Below are 21,955 nucleotides of genomic sequence, written 5' to 3' on the forward strand. Positions count from 1 at the left end.
TCCAACCTTTACAGGATATGTACTATGGTGTATGGATAGAGCCTGATTTTGGAGTAAGGTAGACTTCTCTCTCTACCATATACTGGCTGCTACATATGGGCAGTATGACCGTGTACAATTTCATACCTGCCAGAAATTCAGGCTAAGATTCTAAGTTGCAGAGAAAGTGCCATTCCATTTGCAGAGGAAGTTACCAATTAAATCGTAGTTCTAAAAAAATATCTTATTATAGTAGTATTAGAGCTGAATTTATAAATATTGGAGATTATTACAATTCTGTTCTGTCTTCATGGACTAATTCTCAAAAGGCTCTAAGTTACATGCCCTGATCTTTGGCCAACAGCCTTTGATGGACACGTCTTTAGGGAAATCCATATTGAGGCTCCATCTGTTGTTATTGAACTCAACTAACATGGTAAACAATAACTTGTGGAGTAAAGAACCTTCCAATCTACCTTTTATAGTGCCCTTTGTTACCATACTAGAAGCTTGTATATACTGGAAAAACGAAGTCACTTTTTATCCCATTGATGTGTATATAACTTAGAATTTTGTTGAGTATATTCACTGCTTCAACTCTTAGAGCTAAAGTTATTTTAGGTGCTCAATTAAAATGACCCAGTGATGAATTGGTCTTATGATTCCTTTTATGTAATTAACTCAGAAATGTGGCATTTTTACATTTTGGAATTCAATGCAAACTTTGACTCACTTTGATCTTTATAACATATTTTAAAGATCATTCTGTACCTATTTTTTTTTTTGCTATGTAAGTCTTGAGATGGCCTTTGGCCAAAAGTAATAAAATTGTAGCCTGATGTGAATGAGAAGCAAGGAATTTGGTCCTGATATTCTCCACAAATTTAATGCGTCTCCCTAGTTAAGTACTCTTTTACTTTGTGTCTTTTTCACTTTGTGAAATTGGGGCAATGCTTATCAAAAAAAGCTTATAAAGATATGTGGGATGTTCATGTGACATGTGCTATGTGAATACAAAACAATCTTATAGCAGTGTTTCTAGGTATTTCTACATTCTGATTTACACACTCGTTTTGAAAAAAATCCTATGAAAGAACTTTCTCTCCTTTAAAAAAATCTTAGCATAATATTCTCAAGAGCCAGTCTTTTTGGACATGGAAGACCTGACTCCCACCTCTGACATCGACTATCTGTGTGAAACTTTTAAGTCATTTGAACTCTATATGCTAGGAAATTCTTTAAGGTCTTAGGACAGTGACGGGTAACCTTTTGAGCTTAGTGTGTCAAAATTCGCCAAAAAAACAAGTATAACTCAGGTGGTGTGTCACTTCAAGAAAAAAAAACACATAATTTCATGACACTTATAGTTTAAATAACAAAAAGGTATAATTGTAATATATAACTATTTAATGAACCAAAATAGGTAAATGAATATAGGTAGAATTGTCATCTATAGTGCACAAAGTGTCTACACTACACTATAGCAAATGTTTCATCCTTGGCATGTGGCCCCATACTTCTCTGTATGTGGCCACATGCAGCCGTGTGTCATTAAAAATGGCTACATGTGTCAGTGCTGATGTGTGTCATAGGTTTAACATCACCATCTTAGGCAAATTATCTCATCTCAATGGTTCTCAGTTCCATCACTGGTTAAATGAGGACATTAGATTCAGTAATTTCTAAGTCCAGATCTATGATACTGTAAGTTACAGAATAATTGCCGATCTATATTAATAAGTCCAAATTTTTAAAGGTCTTTGGTAACAATAATTCTTTTAATATACAAAAAATACAATTTTCCTAAAAATGATAGGTTTTTTTTAGTACTCATCCTCTAAGGACAATGTAAGGTTTTTTGTTTTGTTTGGTTGCTTATTCTTTTTTTATATCTCAAGTTGGGAAAAAAATACCTTTCTGGTTTAAAAATGGAGAAGTCACAGTGTTCAGCTTCTCCATAGTATGAATACAACATGCTTTTATATAATTTTTATTAGTGTATTGAGTACATGACTGATTTTTGTAGTTATCTAGCTACCAAATTTGCTAAATCACTGTTTATTAGAAAACATCAGCATTTACTCAGTGACAAAACTATTACAATTTCCATTTTGGAAAATTATGAAAAATAATTCCTTTCAGAAGTACTTTTCAGGACAACTGGCTATGTATCTGGACAACATCTTCACAGCTGGTTGTAAAAGTAGAAAGCAGCCAAATCACAGCTTTACTATGATCTACCCAATATCAAATACTGATCTTTCATTAAATGGATTGATTATTTGATTATAGTGATCAAGTCAATTACTTATTTAGTAAGTATTAACTATGTTCCAAGCACTGCCGATACAAAAACAAAGGCCATCCCTACACTAAAAGAGCTTATATTCTATAGGCCAGTGGTGACTTGGAAGAGCTACTTTGGCTCTGAAAGTTACAGAGATGGTGAGTAGAACCATACCGGGGCACATTGAATGCCTGGTTTGATCAGTGTAGGCAACTAATCAAGAAAATTTGGAGGAACTTTGAGCTTAATTATCAAGTTTAGTTATCTGATCAACTTAACTAGGTAATTAAATATTTCAATTTTCACTTGCCAGGACTTGAATACAGGAATCTATAGAGTTTTGTATTTTAAAAATAAATTGAAATAAATCACTGTAGTTGCTAGTCATACAGGGAGTCAACAGGGAAATCAATAACCTCTAGCCTAGCTCTTTGCAAAAAGATAAAGTAGGGCATGAATTTCAAATACCTTTTTTTTGAAGCATACTTGTTTAAAGTTCAGATCTGTATAAACAAATGCTGTTTCTGATGAGCACTCTCAAACTGCTTAACCTTAAAAAACAGTTTAAGAACTTCATGAAAAAGAAACGTATCTTTGAAAAAAAGGGTGAGGACATAGGTTTGCATTTCAGGGAATGGATTATACCGATGATTAGTTCATTTTCTCTTGAAGCCCAGCCTGTGAAGTCCATTGAAATGATGCAATCCTGGGGGCTAAGGGGTGGGGGAGGAGAGAGAGTTCTATTTCATTGTGTAGCACAGTGTGTTGCTGGCATGTCAAAAGTTATGTAAGCAATTCCAGAAACAGGAATTTTCAAGTTCACATTGCTGCAGGCTTAACATTAAATGTGGGGGTTGCAGCTGCAAATAGTTCATCTTAATTAGGATCACAAGGTTTCGGTTTGAGAAATGATCATGTATAATCTCTCATGTAAGATTATATATTTTGGAATATGCTATAGGTGTGTGTCTGTAGTGGGAAGTACATCACGTCAGGAATCAAAAGGTCCAAGGTCAGGAAGTCTGACTATTCACTTGGTGTACAAATTTGGCAAGTAACTAAGTCTTATGGAATCATAGAAACTTAAAGTTAGATGGGCCTTTAGGGCTCAACTAGCTCGATTTTCTCATCACTCAAATGGGGTAGTAGTACTCTCCTTAGCTGATGGGTCTGCTGGGTTTTGAATAAAGGGAGATGAGAGAGTTGAAAAGAAAACTGGGAAAACTGAGTACTCTACAGATATAAGATGGTAAATTCATTAGCATTACTCTAAAAGTTGGAAATAAATCTACATAAATAGAAAAAGGGACTTTTAAAAAAAAAAGGTTAGCAATCTTTCTCTGGATGGACCTGAAATTAGCAGCTCTCCTTCTGATAGCCTCCTTGACTTCCTCTACTTATGGTACTAAGGTACATCACAAAATTTAAAGAATCTCTTTTCAAGACTGCCAATGATTTATCATTTCTAAATATGAAATTTACCTAAATCCCTACATTTTCTGAGCATTTAACTATAATTAAATGAAGTTTATTTATGAGACCAATAATTGGACAAAAGGAAATTCAGATTAATAGGAACAGTACTGTTAGACTTTTACTAATGTAGAATTTGTGGATACTTGTCTTAATCAATTGATCTAATTAATTTACTTAAACTGATGTGAATTATCTTAATTAATTAATACTTCAATTATTAATTAAATTAATAAATACTTTTAATTTTTATGCAATTTTATAATTATATATTTTAAAAGCAAATAAAAATAAATTAAATCAATAAATTAAATTTATTAAATAGTCTTACTTAAACTGATACAATTTCTCTACATTATACAACTGTGCACAATATCAATGTTCTTTATTCAATCCAATTTGGCCAACAATTATTGTGCCCCTGATGTGTGTAAGACATAGGGATATTAGTCTAGTTTCTGGGGATTCAAAGAGATAGGATATACTCTCTGCTGTGGTAGAGCCTATAATCTAATGGGGGAAAGGCAGATTATATGTACACAAATAACTGTGAAACTGAGTATAATAATAAGGATTATTTAGTCATTCAGTCATTTCTGACTCTTCATGATCCCATGAACCATAGCACTCCAATACTGTTCATGTAGTTTTCTTGACAAAGGTACTGAAGTGGTTTACCATTTTCTTCTCCAGTGGATAAGGTAAACACAGGTTAAGTGGCTTGGCCAAGTAAAATCTTCCTGTTTCTAGATCCAGTACTCTATCTATTAAGCCATCTAGCTGCCTCTGGCATGACAAATATATAAGAATAATAAGAATATTGATATCTGGTACTTGATTGTCATTTCAAATCCTTTCCTAAGGTTTTTCACTCTTATAAATTGAATTACTTTCATAATTACTTTAGGGCTTCAGAATAAATAACTTCTAAGCAGGAATTGTGGCTATTTATTACTTATTGTTCTTAATGTTTCCATCACCTTCATTACAAATTTTCTATTTTTGATCACTCTTTCAGGAAATTATTTACCCCTGATAATATATAGGATGGTAGAGATAGAGCTAGAAGCACCCAAGAGTTCCTCTACCCCAATCCCATCACTTAACAGATGAACTAAGGCCCAGGGAAGTTAAATAATTTGCCCAAGACCTCATATGAAATTGTTAACAGAGGTGGAATTTAAATCCAAGTCTTTCAATCAGTCCTGTTCCTTTGTGCCAGAGTCTATACTATTTGTTCTGGGCTCCTGTGATGAAGAGGCTTCAATTCAGTTTGTGATGAACTCTATATTCATTATGTTTTTCACTCTACATTGTTTTGTCTCTGTTTCACTGCTCCATTCTTTCCCTTTCTCATCCACCAATGAAATTAGTATTGTATTGGTGGTGCTCAAATTTTCATATTTTTCTACTGAAAGGTACTTAAGTACAATGGATAACAAACAAGCTTTGGAGGCAGAAAGAAGCAAGTCCATTTCTTGCCTCTGACACATATTAGCTGTATGATAATGGAGAAGTTGCAACTTCTAAAGCTAAAGTTTCAGAGAAGGTACCGATCCTTACTAGCAGAGTTTTGTCAGTTTTGTATACCAATATGGGAGTTCTCTGAATCAATAAAATCATAGATTCAGTCCAATTACTATCCTACTTCATATCTCAGATTTGCCATCTTGAGTTTTTGTCATCATTGAACATTTTTTGTATCAGTTTCCTTTTTGCAAAATGAAGGGAGACTTAAGTTTCATAGAATTTCAGATTTAAAACTGGAGAGATCATTAGAAGTTATATAGTTTTATGGATAAGGAGCCTGAGGCTCAGAGAAAGATGTAGCTGGCTTAAAGTCACACAGATAGTATGGGACTTTGACTTCAAGTCCTCTGACTGTGTATCAGAAGTCTTTCCCTAAGGGTCCCTACTGGCTCTGACACTCTATGATTCTATATCCATGGTGTTCTTCTCCAAAAAGGGAGTTGAATGAGTCTGGTCATTCTCTTATAAGTATTTACAATGTCAGCTAGAGAATGTGGCCCCACATATATGCAAAAATCATATCTACCCCTAAACTAATATTAAAAAATATTAAATAATATTCTAGGGGCATCTATGTAGCACAGAGTGACAGGCTTGGAGTCTGGAGGACCTGGGTTCAAATCTGGCCTCAGACATTTCTTAGCTCTGTGACCTTAGTCAAATCACTTAAACTCAATTGCCTGGCCCATATTATTCTTCTGTCTTAAAATGAACACTTTAGTATAGGTAAAAGTAAGGATTTAAAAAAATGCATACTATATTATATCATATATCATCCAGTAACGTCCATTAAAGGACTGCTCTGATGACTCCCTATGATATGGAAGGGCCCTGAACTCTAAAAGATATGCCAACATAGTCTAAGCTAACAAACTAGTAAAGGTCTAAGTTTGGGACTAGAAAGAGAACATGGCCCTATCATTTGAGTTCAGAACATCCATAACTAGACCAGACACCAAGAGGATCAGTCACAATGTTATAATTTTTTTGGTCATAACAACTCATGGCACTTTGTCAAAAGTATGATGAATTGATAATCATATACCACACGAATCTTAAGTTGTCCATAATTTAATAAATGGTTTAGAGCACTGGATGTGGAGTTTAGAAAACTTGGGTTAGAATCTCACATCCCCCCTCAATACTAGCTCTGTGACTCTGGACAAATTACTTAACCTATAGGGTTAATTATAGTAATAATCCATATATGGGCTTCAGTTTCCTCATCTATAAAATGAGGGCATAGGATCAAATGATTTCTTAATTCCCTTCTGCCTCTAGTTTTATGATATTATTAATTCTAGGCATCTTCATGCCTAGAATAACCAATCCTTTGAAATACTGAAATTCTATTATATATAGCCAAAGTGCATGCTATAAAATGGTGATGGAGTTATAAGTATTGACATAATGGCATCAGGAAGAATTCAACAATGATAGTGAAAAGACAAAATTCATCACATTTTCATCAGAATTGTGCCCTGCCCCTGCCTCCCCAGTTTTGTGAATAAGTTGACAATTAATGTAACTGCGTAGCATGGGGAAGTCACTTCTCCTTCCTGGGCCTCAGTTTGCTCATGAGGGGTTTGGACTAAATGACCTTTGAGGTTCCTTCCAGCTCCAGAGCTTTGATTCTATGATCCTATGAACCAAGAACTTCTGAGTTGATAGAGAGATACCCCATGGTTGGACCACTAGATTAGTATCCCAGCAATCCAGTATCCAGTGATACTCTAATACCCTTTTAGTAACTTTTTTAGTAGCAGAGATTTTTCTTTTCCATGTGAAAAGTAGGAATAATGCCTGTTAATAGCAAAATTTGTGGTCCTGGATATCCAAGTTCAATACATATTAAAATATTATAAAAGAGCAGCTGTCTACCATTTGAGCACAGGCACTGCTTTTACCTTTTGAAAAGAAAAACATATTCCACTTCATTCATGACCAAAAGGAAGGATTAGAGAGAAGTCCAGATGCACTCTAAACTGCAAAAACAGAAAATCTTTCAGAGGACAGCTGAGGCAATGATTGCCAGAATAAAAAAAAATAGCGCAACCATCAGAGATGCCAATAAATATGCTGAAGAGGTGAAGTTATGTGGGGATATACAGAAAGCAATCAGTCTAGAGCCATTTTCTGTCTTTCGATTAACTCTGTTCTTTTATGCCAGCATCTATACTATTTGTTTCAGGCTCCTATCATGAAGAGAACTTCAATTTAATTTGTGATGAATGTATCCCTGACTAAACAGTTTAGAGAACAGAAAACTAGTTTCGATAAAAATAAACATGAAGCAAACTTCAAGAGTTCTTTTGTCCATTTCCTCCACAAGAAATGTCCATAGTTATTGTGCCTAAATATTAGTTAGATTTCTGCAGCATTAGACTTAGAGATGCAACTCAATTTGAACTCTAAGACTAGGATGACAAGCCATGGTGAGATAAATCAAGTTAAAAAACCACCAAGTTATTTGGATACTATGTAAGTTCAAAAAGTCTTTGAAAATATCTCAGAGATTTGTTCAAGAAGTCTTTGCAAACATCTCAGAGATTTGTTTAAGATTGTTTTAAGACTTCTAAAGCTACTGAAGAGTCTCTGAAGTACTCTTTCTCCAACTACCTTGTATCACACATATATCATCAGTCACTTTAAAATGAAAACTCACAAAGACCATATGTTTCCAATAAATACTCCATGAGAAAGGATCAATTCACTATGGTGTATAATCCTATGTAATATATTTTACTAAACTACAATATTCTGACTTCCTATGGGAACTTTAGAAAGAAAGTTTCATTAGAGAATCAGAGGTTAAAGTTATGAATTTGTCTTCCACTTAATTTATTTAGTAGCACACAGAATAGGTCTGGGAGTTGCCAAGACCTGGATTCCAATACTCCCACTGATACTTCTATATAACCATTGACATCTAGATTATAGCCTCAATTCCTTCATCTGTAAAATGGAGTCAATACTTGCAGTATTTACATCAGAGAAATTTTTGGAGCATCTAGAAAGTGCTTTGTAAACTTTAAATGACATTTTCAATTATTACTTCCTATTCAGTCATTTGGTTCAACCTAAGGACTGGGGTGGGGGCGGGGGAAGAAGCAGCAGGGTACTGTAGATGAAAAGCCCCTTTTAAATCCTAGAAGATCTGGGTTGAAGTTCTATCTCTGATGTACCCTGACTGTGCGACTTGGGGTAAATCACAAGCTCTCACACTCTACCCAACTCTGAAAAAGTGCAAGTTGGAGACAAGGTTCTGAACTGCATTGGTCTAAGAAGTTTCTTTACCAGGGAGTTCCCTAAATCATGGATATCACAGATCCAGTCCTTATCTAAGCAAAAACTTCCTTTTAAAAAAATCAAGGGTTGAGCTGTTCATGAGGTTTCTTTTTTGTTTGTGTTTTGAAAAATTAAGATATTTTATTTCTTTCAACTTAGCCATTCTAGCTTAAAGCATTAAAAAAAATCAAGCTATAAAACTAAGTTGTAAGGGAGAATTACAGGGGGTAGAAAAAGCAATTGGGAATTCAGGGGTTATAAAATGTTATTGAAGAGTAGGAAAATCGAATAATCCTTTCTAGTTGGCCCTTGGACGAAAACTCCTGAGAGTCTGGTGGTGCCGAGAATATCATGTAACTCCCCTAATGCCCACCTCCTATCCTGGCCATTTGCAGGAAATATTTTAATGGTAAAATGGAATGTGGAGAAGTAGAGAGAATTATGCTTATACATTTTCCCTGTTTATCTCTGCTTCCCTGTAGCCAACAGCATATTTTACCCAGCAGAGCCTCTGAAAGCTTGGCCAGAATGGTTAGCCACTGTAATGCTATTTAATAACTCTTCCTTTTATTTACAGCAGACATGCTGTTACATTTCTTTAAGTGCTCTGAGTAAGCCTTCAGAACTTCCCCTGCTGTGAATCAAAGTATCTTTGCAGAAGGGGAAATGTGCATATTTCCTCCTCAAAACTGAAGGCAAATTTATCTAAGGGAGTAAAACTAGTGAGTAACCCCTTCATTGAGGAGGCCCATGACTTTACCTAGTCACTTATTCTGGAACTAACTAGGCAAACCCCAATTAGACATCAATTAATATTCTTTCAATTCAAGCAGTCCTAAAATTTTCAGAAACTTTGAGTAATAAGGTATGTTCTTTCTTCTCACCTTCCATAATCTCAACATCCCAAATCCCCTGGATAATTAAAAAACAAAACTATAGTGGCAAACCCAATTAAATAACGATAAAGGCAAAGAAATTGCCTAAAACAGAAAGGCCCTGTAATGATAAAATTTAAAAGCAAAGTATATTATTTAACTATATATTTAAGAGCAAGGTATATTATTTAACTCTATAAGGTTACGATTAAAAAAAGAAAAGTGTTTTTGTTTAATAGTTATGGATCTGGTTAAGGAAAGGAAATCATTGCATAAGAATTTAAGAGATTTTTCCCATTTGAGAAATTTTAAGTTTTCTATTGAAATGCAACCTTTTATAACATGGAAAGGCAGGAGGCAGTATGGTGTCATGGATAGGGCACTGGACTTGGGGTCAGGGAGTTGGGTTCAAATATTGCCTAAGATATTTATTACCCATGCGGCTCCCAGAAAGTCATTTAATATCTCTTGTCTATAAGATTTCTTAATTCTAAAATGAAGAGGTTGGTCTCAGGGTTCCTATATAACTCAAAATCTATTTTCCTCTGAAAAGGAAAGGAGCTACTGGATTCTCCCCTCCCCCATTTTTATCCCTTTGCTTTAATTTAAATGAGAAATATCTAAATTCAAGCAATTTATGATCTAGAACTAGATATGGTATTGTCACATTAAAATGACCCCAAAGATACACTTCAAAAATGGAAGGAACTAAAGATAATGAAAAAAAATTTTTTTTTCACTATATGAGTTTGGCTATGAGGCTTGTGAAGATTAATTAATGGTTTACTTCTTACTCCTGTCACTAGAGGGCAGCAAGACAATACTCACCTATCATTTGGGTCCCCCAATGGGGATAGGGAGGGGCTATTTATTTGTTATTGAATCCAGCGAGTCATATGAATTTAAAATCTCTCCCATTCCATATGGTGGGAGAATTCAATCTGGCAGCATGAATTGTCAGCTAAGCATTCAGCTCAATGTAGAAGTCAATAATAATTAGCTACTTTGTTCACTGGCTTATTAGTAAAGGGAAGAATAGGCAACTTGATCTCTGTTACCTAGATGAACTAAAATAGCAAGGCTTCTTGTGGATTATCAGCGATCAGAAAGCATTCTCACCTCTCTCAAGGGTGACAGAAGTGACTTCCTATTTAGAAGAATTTAGGCCTGACTTGAAAGTGGCTAATTGCTACTTTGGCATTCTGGTCCTTGGGTCGGTGAAAAGTGAACCTCAGCACATCACATGTGAAAAGATTGAATTATTCTATGTGAAGACTTTGAGAACAACAGCTTACCAGAAAGAAAAAAAAACAAACCATTCACCAGCCCACTTAGCTTTAGTGGCCTCATAGTCCTCAGAAGCATTTCTACCACTTTTTAGCTTGTAACTCAAACCTTCTTCTGTCCTCCCCATTGTTCAGTACCACCACCACCACCACCACCACCACCACCACCACCACCCACACCCACACCCACACCCACACACACACACACACACACACACACACAATCTCCCCCATCTCACCCCTCACTCACAGAACAAAAGAGTGTACATGTAATGAATGTGTTAGCTTTGGGTTTTCCAGATGTCTCTTCATATACTTTTCGAAAGCTAAATTGAATGGGAAGCTATCTGAGACAGTGGTTAGGGCACTGGACTTGGGGTCAGAAAGACCTGAGTCCAAATTTGGCCATAAATATTTGTTAGCTGTGGGGCCTTTGGCAAGTCACTTCACTTCTTCCTGCCTCAGTTTCCTCATCTCCAAAATGGAAAAAATAAAAGCATCTACCCTTCCAGGATTTTTGCGAGGATAAAATAGGATAATATTGTGAAGTGTTTTATAAACCTTAAACTGTTATATAAATGCCAACTCTTTTTTTATATCATCATTACCTTGAGTTATCAGGGATTCTTTGGCAACCCTACCAACACCCCTCCATATGTCCACAGATTACATATCAATTAAATATGTTCTAGCCTAAGTTGCTATGATGCATACCGATAAAGACTATAGTCATCAATTAAATACACCAACTGGAGTGGAAAGAACCCAAACAAAATGAACTGACTAAATTTCCTGGCATCAGAAGAAGAATATTACCTATAGGAACATAGGATAATACATAACCTGGCAGTTGGGTGAGACTTCATAAATCGTTTGGTACAATTCTCTCATTTTAGAGATAAGGAAGCTGAGACCCAGAAAGGTTAACTATTTGAACCAAGATCCCAAAAGTAGTAAGCGCCAAAGTTTAAGAGCTCATAAAAGTACAAAGACCCTTAAAATTATTTCAGAGTTGTAATTAATACCAGAATCCACAAAAGAAAAGTCAATATTATTTTTTAAGTTTATGTATTTAATTAATTAACTTAGAATATTTTTCCACAGTTATATGAATGATGTTCTTTCCCTCCTCTTCTCCCACTCCCCTCCCATAGCCAATGAGCAATTCCATTGGGTTTTACAGGTGTCATTGATCAAGATCAATTTCCATATTGTTGGCATTTGCAATAGAGTGATCATTTAGAGTCCATATCCCCAATCATATCCCCATTGAACCATGTGATCAAGCAGTTGTGAAAAGTCAATATTCTTAAAGAAGAAACATGTTATCAAAAGAAACAATCAACACCCAAAGCAGAGTATGAACTATGAAACAGTTCACTTGAGCATCCTATTTCACTTTAGGCTTCATACTGTGTAACTGCTGTATAATGAGGATCTTTTGATAGCATAGCGAAAACTGCCTCTAATGAACTGATGAAGAATCAACCTTATTCTATGGTTTATAAATATTCAGTTTTTGAGTGATTTTTCAAGGAGTAGGATTTATTTATTTATTTTTGTTTATATGCAACAAGAAGAAATTAATGAAATTGAGATTCCATCTATCTTTTTTTTTTAAACTGTCTCCTTCCATCTTGGAATCAATGCTGTGTATTGTGTATTGGTAAGGGCTAGGCAACTGAGGTTAAGAGACTTGTATGGGGTCACAGAGCTAGGAAGTGTCTGAGGAGAGATTTGAAGCCAGGAACTCCTGTCTCTGGGCCTGTCTCACAATTCACTGAGCTACCTAACTGCTCCCCTCTCCCAACCCCATTCCATCTATCTTTTTTTTTTTTTAAACCCTTGTACTTTTCGGTGTATTGTCTCATAGGTGGAAGATTGGTAAGGGTGGGCAATGGGGGTCAAGTGACCTGCCCAGGTTCACACAGCTGGGAAGTGGCTGAGGCCGGGTTTGAACCTAGCACCTCCTGTCTCTAGGCCTGACTCTCACTCCACTGAGCTACCCAGCTGCCCACCCATCTATCTTTTTAAAAAAAAATATGGTGGCACTAGGTATTCTGATTCATAATCACCATATTATAGGTGGTGGGTTTTTTGAACAGAAGAAACTTGACCTAGAATGTTTATGATGAAATAAAGCTAATACTGTCCAGTCTATGAACTAGTGACAAAAGAAATCACAGTTTACAAGGTAATGGTGCAGAAGTGCGATGGCTAAACAATGAATAAAAGCAATTGGAGTCAATAGTTGCATGGCTTAGTAGATGAGTCCTTTTTGTACTATCGTGTACTTTTGTACTAATATACCTTGCACATAGGTGCTATGTTACTTGTTCTTGAGGAATTCAATTAAAAAGGCACTTATTATAGATGGGTTTTTTGAGTTTGAAATTCTCTCTCCACAACCCTTCCTCCACTCATTGAGAAGACAACCAATATGATACTCTGCAATTTATTGCAGATTTAGAGTACAGGACTTTATATGCCATCTTTTTTAAACTCCACTTTTGTACAGATAAGAAACCTTAAGGGTGGAAAGATAGGGTGACCTCATAGAAGTAACACAGGTAGGTAATAGTATAGTCAAGATTTGAACCCAGGACTTATGACTCTAAAACTGCTCGTTGTAAGATACTGTTCTGCCTTTAACTGACAAAATGTCCTGGACACTGTACTAGGAAGTAGGGATAAAAGGTCAAAAATGAAAATGCTACATCCCTTTAAATCACTTCTATGCTACTGGGGACAGAGGAGAGGAAATAACATACATAAGTAAATAGGAAATATATTCAAAGTAAGTACAGAGTAATTTAGTGAGAAAGGGGAGACTTCCAGATCTTGGGGAGGGGAGAATCAAGAAATATATTATTATACATGTTATTATATATTATTGCATATATTATAATGTAAGGAGGAGGCACTTAAGAGGGTCTTTGGATATCAAGAGACTGCAGTGAGCAGGGAAAACATTCCAGGTACAGATGACAGACTATGCAAAGGAATAGAGGCAAGAGACAGAAATGATCTGTTCCTTAATATACCCTTGCTCCCTGGGAACTCCACTTATAGATATGAAATAGATTATTTATTTTCAACTTTTAGCCACCAGATTGCCAGTAATAGCAGCTGTTACTATCTACACTATTCCCAGTTTCCATATTGACCTGATAAGGACCGTGGATTTTTTTTCTCAACTTAAATAACTATGAAAGGGTGAAGGTAGAAGTAAATAGTTACAACTCATACCCATTTTCAGAACGGGCATTTTGGAGACTCGTGGCAGAGGGAAGCAGGAAACTAAGGATACCTATTATTTTAACATCCTTTAGCTGAAGAATAGCCAGTAAGGGATTTTGCTCTTGTGGTACCACAGATTTAAACTGCATGAATAAAAGGAGGGGAAAACCCCCTTTCTTCTTTGCTTTGGATAGGAATGGCCTCGTGGTTGGAGGTACAATCTGAAAATCAAGAATCTTGAAATCCATTTTCAGCTTTTTCACTGTGGTGTTGTTATGACCTTGGACTCCATCTCAGGCACCATACAACAGGGACAACAGTCCTTTCTACTCACAAACTATCTCCCCTCCTAGGGTGGTGTAAGGATAAATGACAATGTCTGCAAAGTGCTTAGAGTTCTCTGAATAAAAGGCACAGTGGAAGAATAGAATATTACTGTATTATTCTTCTCATAAAGAGTGGGTGGAATTGCAAAGAGAAATCGTGTCAAAGATTTAAGGAAACTTAAAAGTCTGAGACTTTAAAAAGCTGGGATTATTAAAATGCCCCAGTTGTTTGACAAGGGAAAATTAAAATTGCTCTCCTGTTTCAAAAGACTTAATGTGAAATTTTGATTCCCCTTCTGCACCCCCACAGATATCTTCCATGCACAGAACTCTTGAAGTCAGAAGAGGTCCATGTGCAATGGAATATATTACAGAGAAAGCATGCAGTGAGATAAGGATCCTGTGTGCTAGTTGGGTAGTTCTTGATTTTACCAATATAAACATCTATAATATAGATGTGTGTATATATGTGTGTGTGTGTGTGTGTGTGTGTGTGTGTGTTTATGTGTGTGCATATATATATATATAGACAGGTCTGTGTATGTATTGTTGTACAATTTTGTTTAACTCTTTGTGACCCCATTTGGGATTTTCTTGGCAGATATTAGCATGGTTTGCCATTTTCTTTTTCAGATCATTTTATATATGAGGAAACTGAGGCAAACAAGGTTAAATGACTTACTCCAAGTCCCATAGATAGTAAGTGTCTGAGATCAAATTTGAACTCAAGTCTTCCTGATTCCAGGTCCAAGGTTTGTACCACCAAGATGCCTCAGAAGTTACATAATTCTATTATAAATCCAAGGGGCTAGGTCTACTAAGACATTTTCCTTGTTTATATTTCATGGATAGTTACATCTCCTGTGTGGGCTTTGTGTTTGGTATACAAAGACAAAGCCAACAAATTTACCTGCTCTTGAAGAATTTACATTCTATTAGGAAGAGATCCAAAGGGATCTAATATATATATATATATGTATACATACATAGAGAGATTAGCTACCCATATCCTATCTGAGTATGTATGTATGCAAACACCTACCCAGATATATATAGACACTATGACTTTGGAGACACCCTGTACTTGGACCAGATGTGTGATGCCCTCTGGGCAAGAAACTTCCTCTGCCAGATACATTAGTACTTAATCTTCAGCTTAGTCTTAGAGATAGTCTGGTCACTAAAATATTAAGTGAATTGCCCAGGGTCACCCAGCATCAGTATGCAGCAGATGTGGGACTTGAACCAAGTCTTTGTGATGCCTAGATCTCTAGCCACCACAGCCCGTGTTGTTCCCCAAGTATAAAATTTATAAAAATAAATATAATTCTTTTAGGGTCCTAGCAACTAACTAAGTTGGGGTGGGAGGTTGACAAGAGGTGAAACAGGAAAGTTCTCACATAGGAGATGGTAGTAGAGCTAAGCTTTGAAAGAAACTAGGGATTCTCAGAGGCAGAGGTGAGGAGGGATTACATTATAATTCTGGCACTGCACTGCATGTTATCTTTAGTTAAAAGGAAGATATGGGAAAACAATGGGAGGGGTGAAGCCAAGATGGCAGAAAAGGTATAGGACCCATCTGATTTCACCAAATTACTCTCCAAAAAACAATGATATAATGCATGAATTCTGGAGCAGCATAACCTACAAAAAGACAAGGTGAAATAATATTTTCAGCAAAAAGCAATTTAGAAGGCCGGCACCAGGGATCTAGTGCACCCATATGGAAGTGGAGCACAACCTGCCAGGTAAACATCTACCTAAGCAACAGGAGTTGGTCACAACTGAAGCAACTCTCAACCACAGAAAATTAGAGGGGTTGGACAACTGCTCAGAGAAGGATATTATGGGGATCCCTTTACTGGCTCTGGATACAAGAAGACTCTTGCTGCATTGCCCATATGCAGAGCCAGGTCATCGTCCTGGGCTACCGCCACAAGGTGAGGAGGAGCATCAGCATACACCAGCACTTGCAGCCACAGGGGAGCAGGGGGCCCTGGTCACAGTGAGGGGTAAAAGAGAGCGCGAAGTTACTCACAGACCACAACACACCTCTCCTTACATCATACCACCTTGGAAGAACCGAAAGCAGATAGACCACCAGAGGCCCAGTTGCACAAAGAACCTAAAGCTTGGAACAGTACTCCCTTCATCACAGATAAAAAAAGCCAAACTTTAAGTCTTTTTAAACTAAAAGAAAAGAAAATGGCAGAATGAGCAAAGAACAAAAAAAAAAAAAAAAAAAGAAAGAAAGAAAAGAGACACACAGCATAGAAAGTTATTTGGTGACAGGGTAGACTCAAACTCAGAAGAAGACCATTAAGTCAATACCACGGCATCCAAAACCTCCAAGAAAAATATGAATTGTTTTCAAGTCCCAAAAGAATTAATGGAGGAGCTCAAAATGGATTTTAAAAACCAAATAAAAGAGGTAGAAGGAAAATTTGGAAAAGAAATGAGTGATACAAAAAAATCATGAAAAAAAGTCAACGGCTTGGCAAAAAATACTGAAGAAATTCATACTTTAAAAAATAGAATAGACCAACTGGTAAAAAATCCAAAGAAAATAACTTAAAAAGTAGAATTGGCCAAGTGGAAAAAAGATGAAAGTTAGATATGGGAACTCATGAGGAATACAGAAAGTGGAGAGCTAAAGCATATGTCCCAAAGTCCTTGGGTAATAGACCTAGATCATCCATGACACTATTTTGGCACCTACAGCTATGACATCCTCAGGCATATTTACATAACTAATAGCTGCACAGGAAGTCCTTTGTAAATACAATTACTGTTACCATGTCATCTAGAAGATCCCTCCCAGAATTCACTCAAGACTTGTTAGAACCATCCAAAAGCTTAATTCTTAGAAACACATTGCCCTAAGCTTGAGTGTTTGCCAAATCCCAGTTTAGATAACCACTAAAAGAAATGAAATTCTATATTGTAATTCTTTGGCACCTAGTCCTTGCAAATTGAGACCTGGGCACAAAGAACAGAAGTGTCCTAAGTATTCTCAGCCACCACAAACTGAGATGTAGAGTTAAAAGCCTTGAGCTATCTCTGGCTTTTCTTTCAAGAAATAAATGTGCTACTTTGATATTTAAAAAAGTAGCATTATAATTATTTCATCAATCAACAAACATATATTGTATGTCTACCAGGGAATAGTCACTGTCCTAGGACTGGAAACTGAAAAAAATAGTTCTTGCCCTCAAGGAGCTTATATTTTTATTTAATAATACAAATATAATTAACATCATTTTGGATTTCTAAGTAGAAAAACAGATAAGAGTTTGAAACAGCAGTCTCATATGCACATCATATCTTAAAACCAATTAATAATGAAATTAATTTGCCTTGTTTTCATGGCAGAATCTCAGGGACAATAGAGATTTCTTTATTATTATTGTCTTAAATATTCGATATAGCTCTTATTCCACCAAAGTTCTACTATGATACTTCATTGTGAATGAAAGATACCAGGGTTGCCAATGGGACACAAACTTGCCAAGTCCTATCAAGCTTGAGATGTCTTTAAAAAGGCTCAGCAAATATCTGTTCCTTGAAAATCAACCTAGCTAAGAATGGAAAGGCTTCTCAACATAATGTTTCTCTCTATTGTACATTATAGAATTTTACTGCTCAGCAGTACTGACTCCTAAGTCAATGAGGTGGAGCAGTATATAGCTTCACAGACTGAACACAGAGTTGGGAGGATCAGAGTTCAAATTCTGCCCCTGATTTTTACCTATTGGGTGACCTTGGGCATATTACTTAATTTCTGATTTTGTTTCCTTATCTATAAAAACGGGGATGATAATAATACCTACCACACACAGAGTTGTTGTGATGATCAAATGAAATAATATGTAAATCACTTACAAAACTTAGTGTTATATAAATGCTAGCTATTGTTATTTTACGCAAAGTACTTTGCAAACCTTAAAGTTCTATATAAATGCTTGTTATTTTTTGGAGGGCTCTAGTCTGTTTCAGCAGAGAAGTACCCACTGATGAAATCATAGCTTACTGAAACTACAAAATTGAAATTATATCTATATATACTAGCACATTGTAGGTATCTAATAAATGTTAAATTACTTTAAAAACATATTTATGTATCAGAAATGGATGGCTTATTGTATGGCAGAGAAATACAAATAGTCTAATGTAATTAAGTCATAGTACAAAGCACTAGTAGGAAAATAAATTCTGAAATCAAAAGAAATGTTATCGATGAATGAAGGTTACAGATTTGATATCCACTTTTAAATGTGTAACAAGTTTACTTGGAACTAAAATGTTATTATGGATCCAAACTACATTAGTAAATTACTTTATAATTATTTGAAGTAATATTTCATAATTTTATCCACTTAAAAAAAGACTCTTCTTGTGAAATAGTTGTAGAAATGACATAGGATTTGCCTCTAGCATGCCAGCCCTGATTCATCTAATGTACAAGATTCATATTTATGCAAATAATAACTTAATAATTACAGAATTTAAACACCTGAAAGTCTATACCTGTCTCTCATTCCTCCAAATTTCTTTGTACTTATCTTCTGAATAAAGACTACCACAATGTATACAGTGGTACTTTGATACATGAGCACCTTAAGTCACGAGCAATCATGATCAGGATTTTTTGCTTTAAGTCAGGAGTGGATATTTAAATCACGAGCTTCTGCCACCCTCCACTAGATAGCAGCATACAGTGGTTTTGCAGGAAATTAGTGGGGAGGAGCTCGAGGTGGATGAAGTAATCAGTACGAGAGATTAAGGAAATGTTGAAGATTTTGGGAAAAATTAAATAGTTTATTGAAAAGACACACTGAGAAAAAGTTGCCAAAGTCATGTGTAATGATATTTGTTTCACATATTATCAAAACGTTCTGAAAGTGAGAAAGAAACAAACTTCCATGCAAAGTTTTTTGTTGAAACGACCTCTAAGTGAAATCAAGGAAAGTATGGCAAAAACAGCCAAAATTCAATGAAGAAAATGATGATAATTAAGTAAAATAAAAAAATAGTAATTAAATTTAGCAATAGTTACATATCACAAGTAATGTGTAAGGTCAATTTTGCATTTAAATGTAGCGTTGCATGTGTAGAGAGTAAGTTTTGCTAAGCAATAGCGCATGAAATTAAAACCTCTACCAGCATCTTTGTCTGACTTTGAAGGTAAATAACATTTCATGAGCAAGTTTATTTCTTTACATTCTTTCTTATTATCTATAAATATATTTGTTATTTATAAAGTATATTTTCATATTTAAAAGCATATAAAACAAAAAATTCATGTGCTTTTTGGGGGGCTGGAACAGATTAATTGTATTTCCATTTATTTAAATGGGCAAATTCGATTTGACACACAAGCAAACTGAGTTATGAGTTTGGCCATGGACAAATTAAACTCGTGTGTCAAGGTACCACTGTACCGTTCTTTTCTCTATTTTCTAATGGCCAGTTGTGAAAAATTGAGCATCTTATTATACAATTTTATACTACCAATTTTAAGTGATATTATTATATTACTTATTATCTTTAAGGTCTTGTTGATTATAAAAGTCTATACCTTTGTCTATAACTTATTCACTATTTCTTCTAGTTGTAAGAATTCAGCAGTTGTATGGGATAAAAAAGTGTGCAAGGTCATCATCATCAAGTAACCATAACCATAACCACCATCACCACCACAACAATTGACTGCTAGAACCCTTTATAAGCAGTCTAGGTTGGGTCTGAAAATAGTAAGTTTCCTAGAGTGGAATATGGAATAGCAAATCAGTATAGATTAAAAATAAATAATTGTTGAGAATTCTAATTTTGAATTTCTATGATTCAGTGAGAAAGTATAGATTTAGGTAGTTAAGAAAAGCTTTTCTCAGGAATGGTTCATTTGATTAATTTTGGTGGGGGTGATGGTGATGGGGTGTGTGTGTGTGTGTGTGTGTGTGTGTGTGTGTGTGTGTGTGTGTTTGTATAAATTTTTTTGAAGAAAATGAAGCCAACAAAAATGTGTTTCTTCAGTGCCTATATTAGGAGGCATTTTAAGCAACTACAAAGGAAACCAATTAATCCTTTATGATTTTCCAACCTATTTTGGGTAAAGGATAAAATTACTGAAGCAACATAGATGCATGAATGTTTGTGTGTATGTATACTTATACATTTGAATAAACATACATATTCTTCTCATTCAAAAAGACATAAAGTTATGGATGCTTCCAAAATTTGAACCAATCAGGTATATATTTAGGATATACGTGTGCGTATGTGTATGGAATAGTGTGCTGCATGTGGTATTAAGAGGGCCAGTGTTTGAATCTCACCTTGGATATTTCCTAGCTATTATGATCACTTAATTTTCTTAATTTTAAACAACTCTCTAAAATGATACTTTATATGTGGGTTTTCAGGATCAATCAATAAATAATTATGCATTAAAGAGTTACTATGTATAAGGTACTTTGCTATGGATTGGAAATACAAAGTAAGAAACAATCTCTTCCTTCAAGCAATTTACATTCTATTAGGAGAGACAACACACACACACTCACAATATGAATAAGCAAACTAAATACAAAATAAAGAGATATTAGGGGAAAACATTAGAAGCTGAGGGTGGATATCAGAGAAGGTTTCATGTAACATATATATGTACATATATATAAAATATAGATGTTAAATAAAATATGTTAGAGTACTTAAACATATTTTGAAGTAGTGCTCATGAATTGATGACCTAGAGAGAAGTGTCTATCCTAGATGCAGCTGTGAAATGGTCCAAATATAAAAATATCTCATGAATATACATTTAGAATTTAAGTTCATATATACAAATATATGAGTTAGTAACTATTAAATATATTTAGATAATTTAAGATGCTTTTTGATCAAGGTGAATATATTTGCCAAACTAATCATTTGAGAAATGAACAAGACCTGCAAAATAGTTAGAAATAAGCTTCTTTCCTATTTAGATTTTGTTTCTAGTGGGGCACTGTGATAGTAGGCAGAAACTGGAAGTCTTGACTAGAAGTCAAGAAGTCCTGGCTCTAATCCTCCCTGGGTCTCAGTTTCCTTCTCTGTACAATAAGAGAGATGATTTTAATGACCTTTTTTTGGTCTAAATCCCACAATTGTATAAGCCCTGAGAAAAGTATGCTTTATTATTTTCACTGGCAGACATAAAGAATAGATGACTAGAAGCAGAATGAAATAAAGCGAGAAAGGCATGGTGCCAAACTTCAATCCCTTAAATTCCTTCCAAAGAAAAATAATGAATCTATGCCTCTTATTCATCAAGCTGTAATCGTCCTTGAATGCTTTTTCATTGATTATGTGTCACTATAGTGTTGATACATAATCAATGAAAAAGCATTCACTGTATGTCCATTGTGAGGGATGCAAAGTATGAGTACAGGTTCCTGTCTTCGAGGAATTTATAATCCAGGGCAATACCAGTCTAATAAGTTAAGTTGTGTCTCTTTTGCTCAGTAGAAGATAAGTTTCTTACAAAGAGAATTTCAACTTTATATTCACAGACCCAACACCTAGAACAATTCTTGGTGTATGTTATATGTTTAATTTATGTTCAATAATTAATGATTAGCAGTGGAGACAAAACAAATATACAAGGAACAAAGAAGAGTTAGTCTTGTCTGA

The sequence above is a fragment of the Gracilinanus agilis genome, chromosome 4 (genome assembly GCF_016433145.1).
Source record: "Gracilinanus agilis isolate LMUSP501 chromosome 4, AgileGrace, whole genome shotgun sequence".
NCBI lineage: Eukaryota > Metazoa > Chordata > Mammalia > Didelphimorphia > Didelphidae > Gracilinanus > Gracilinanus agilis.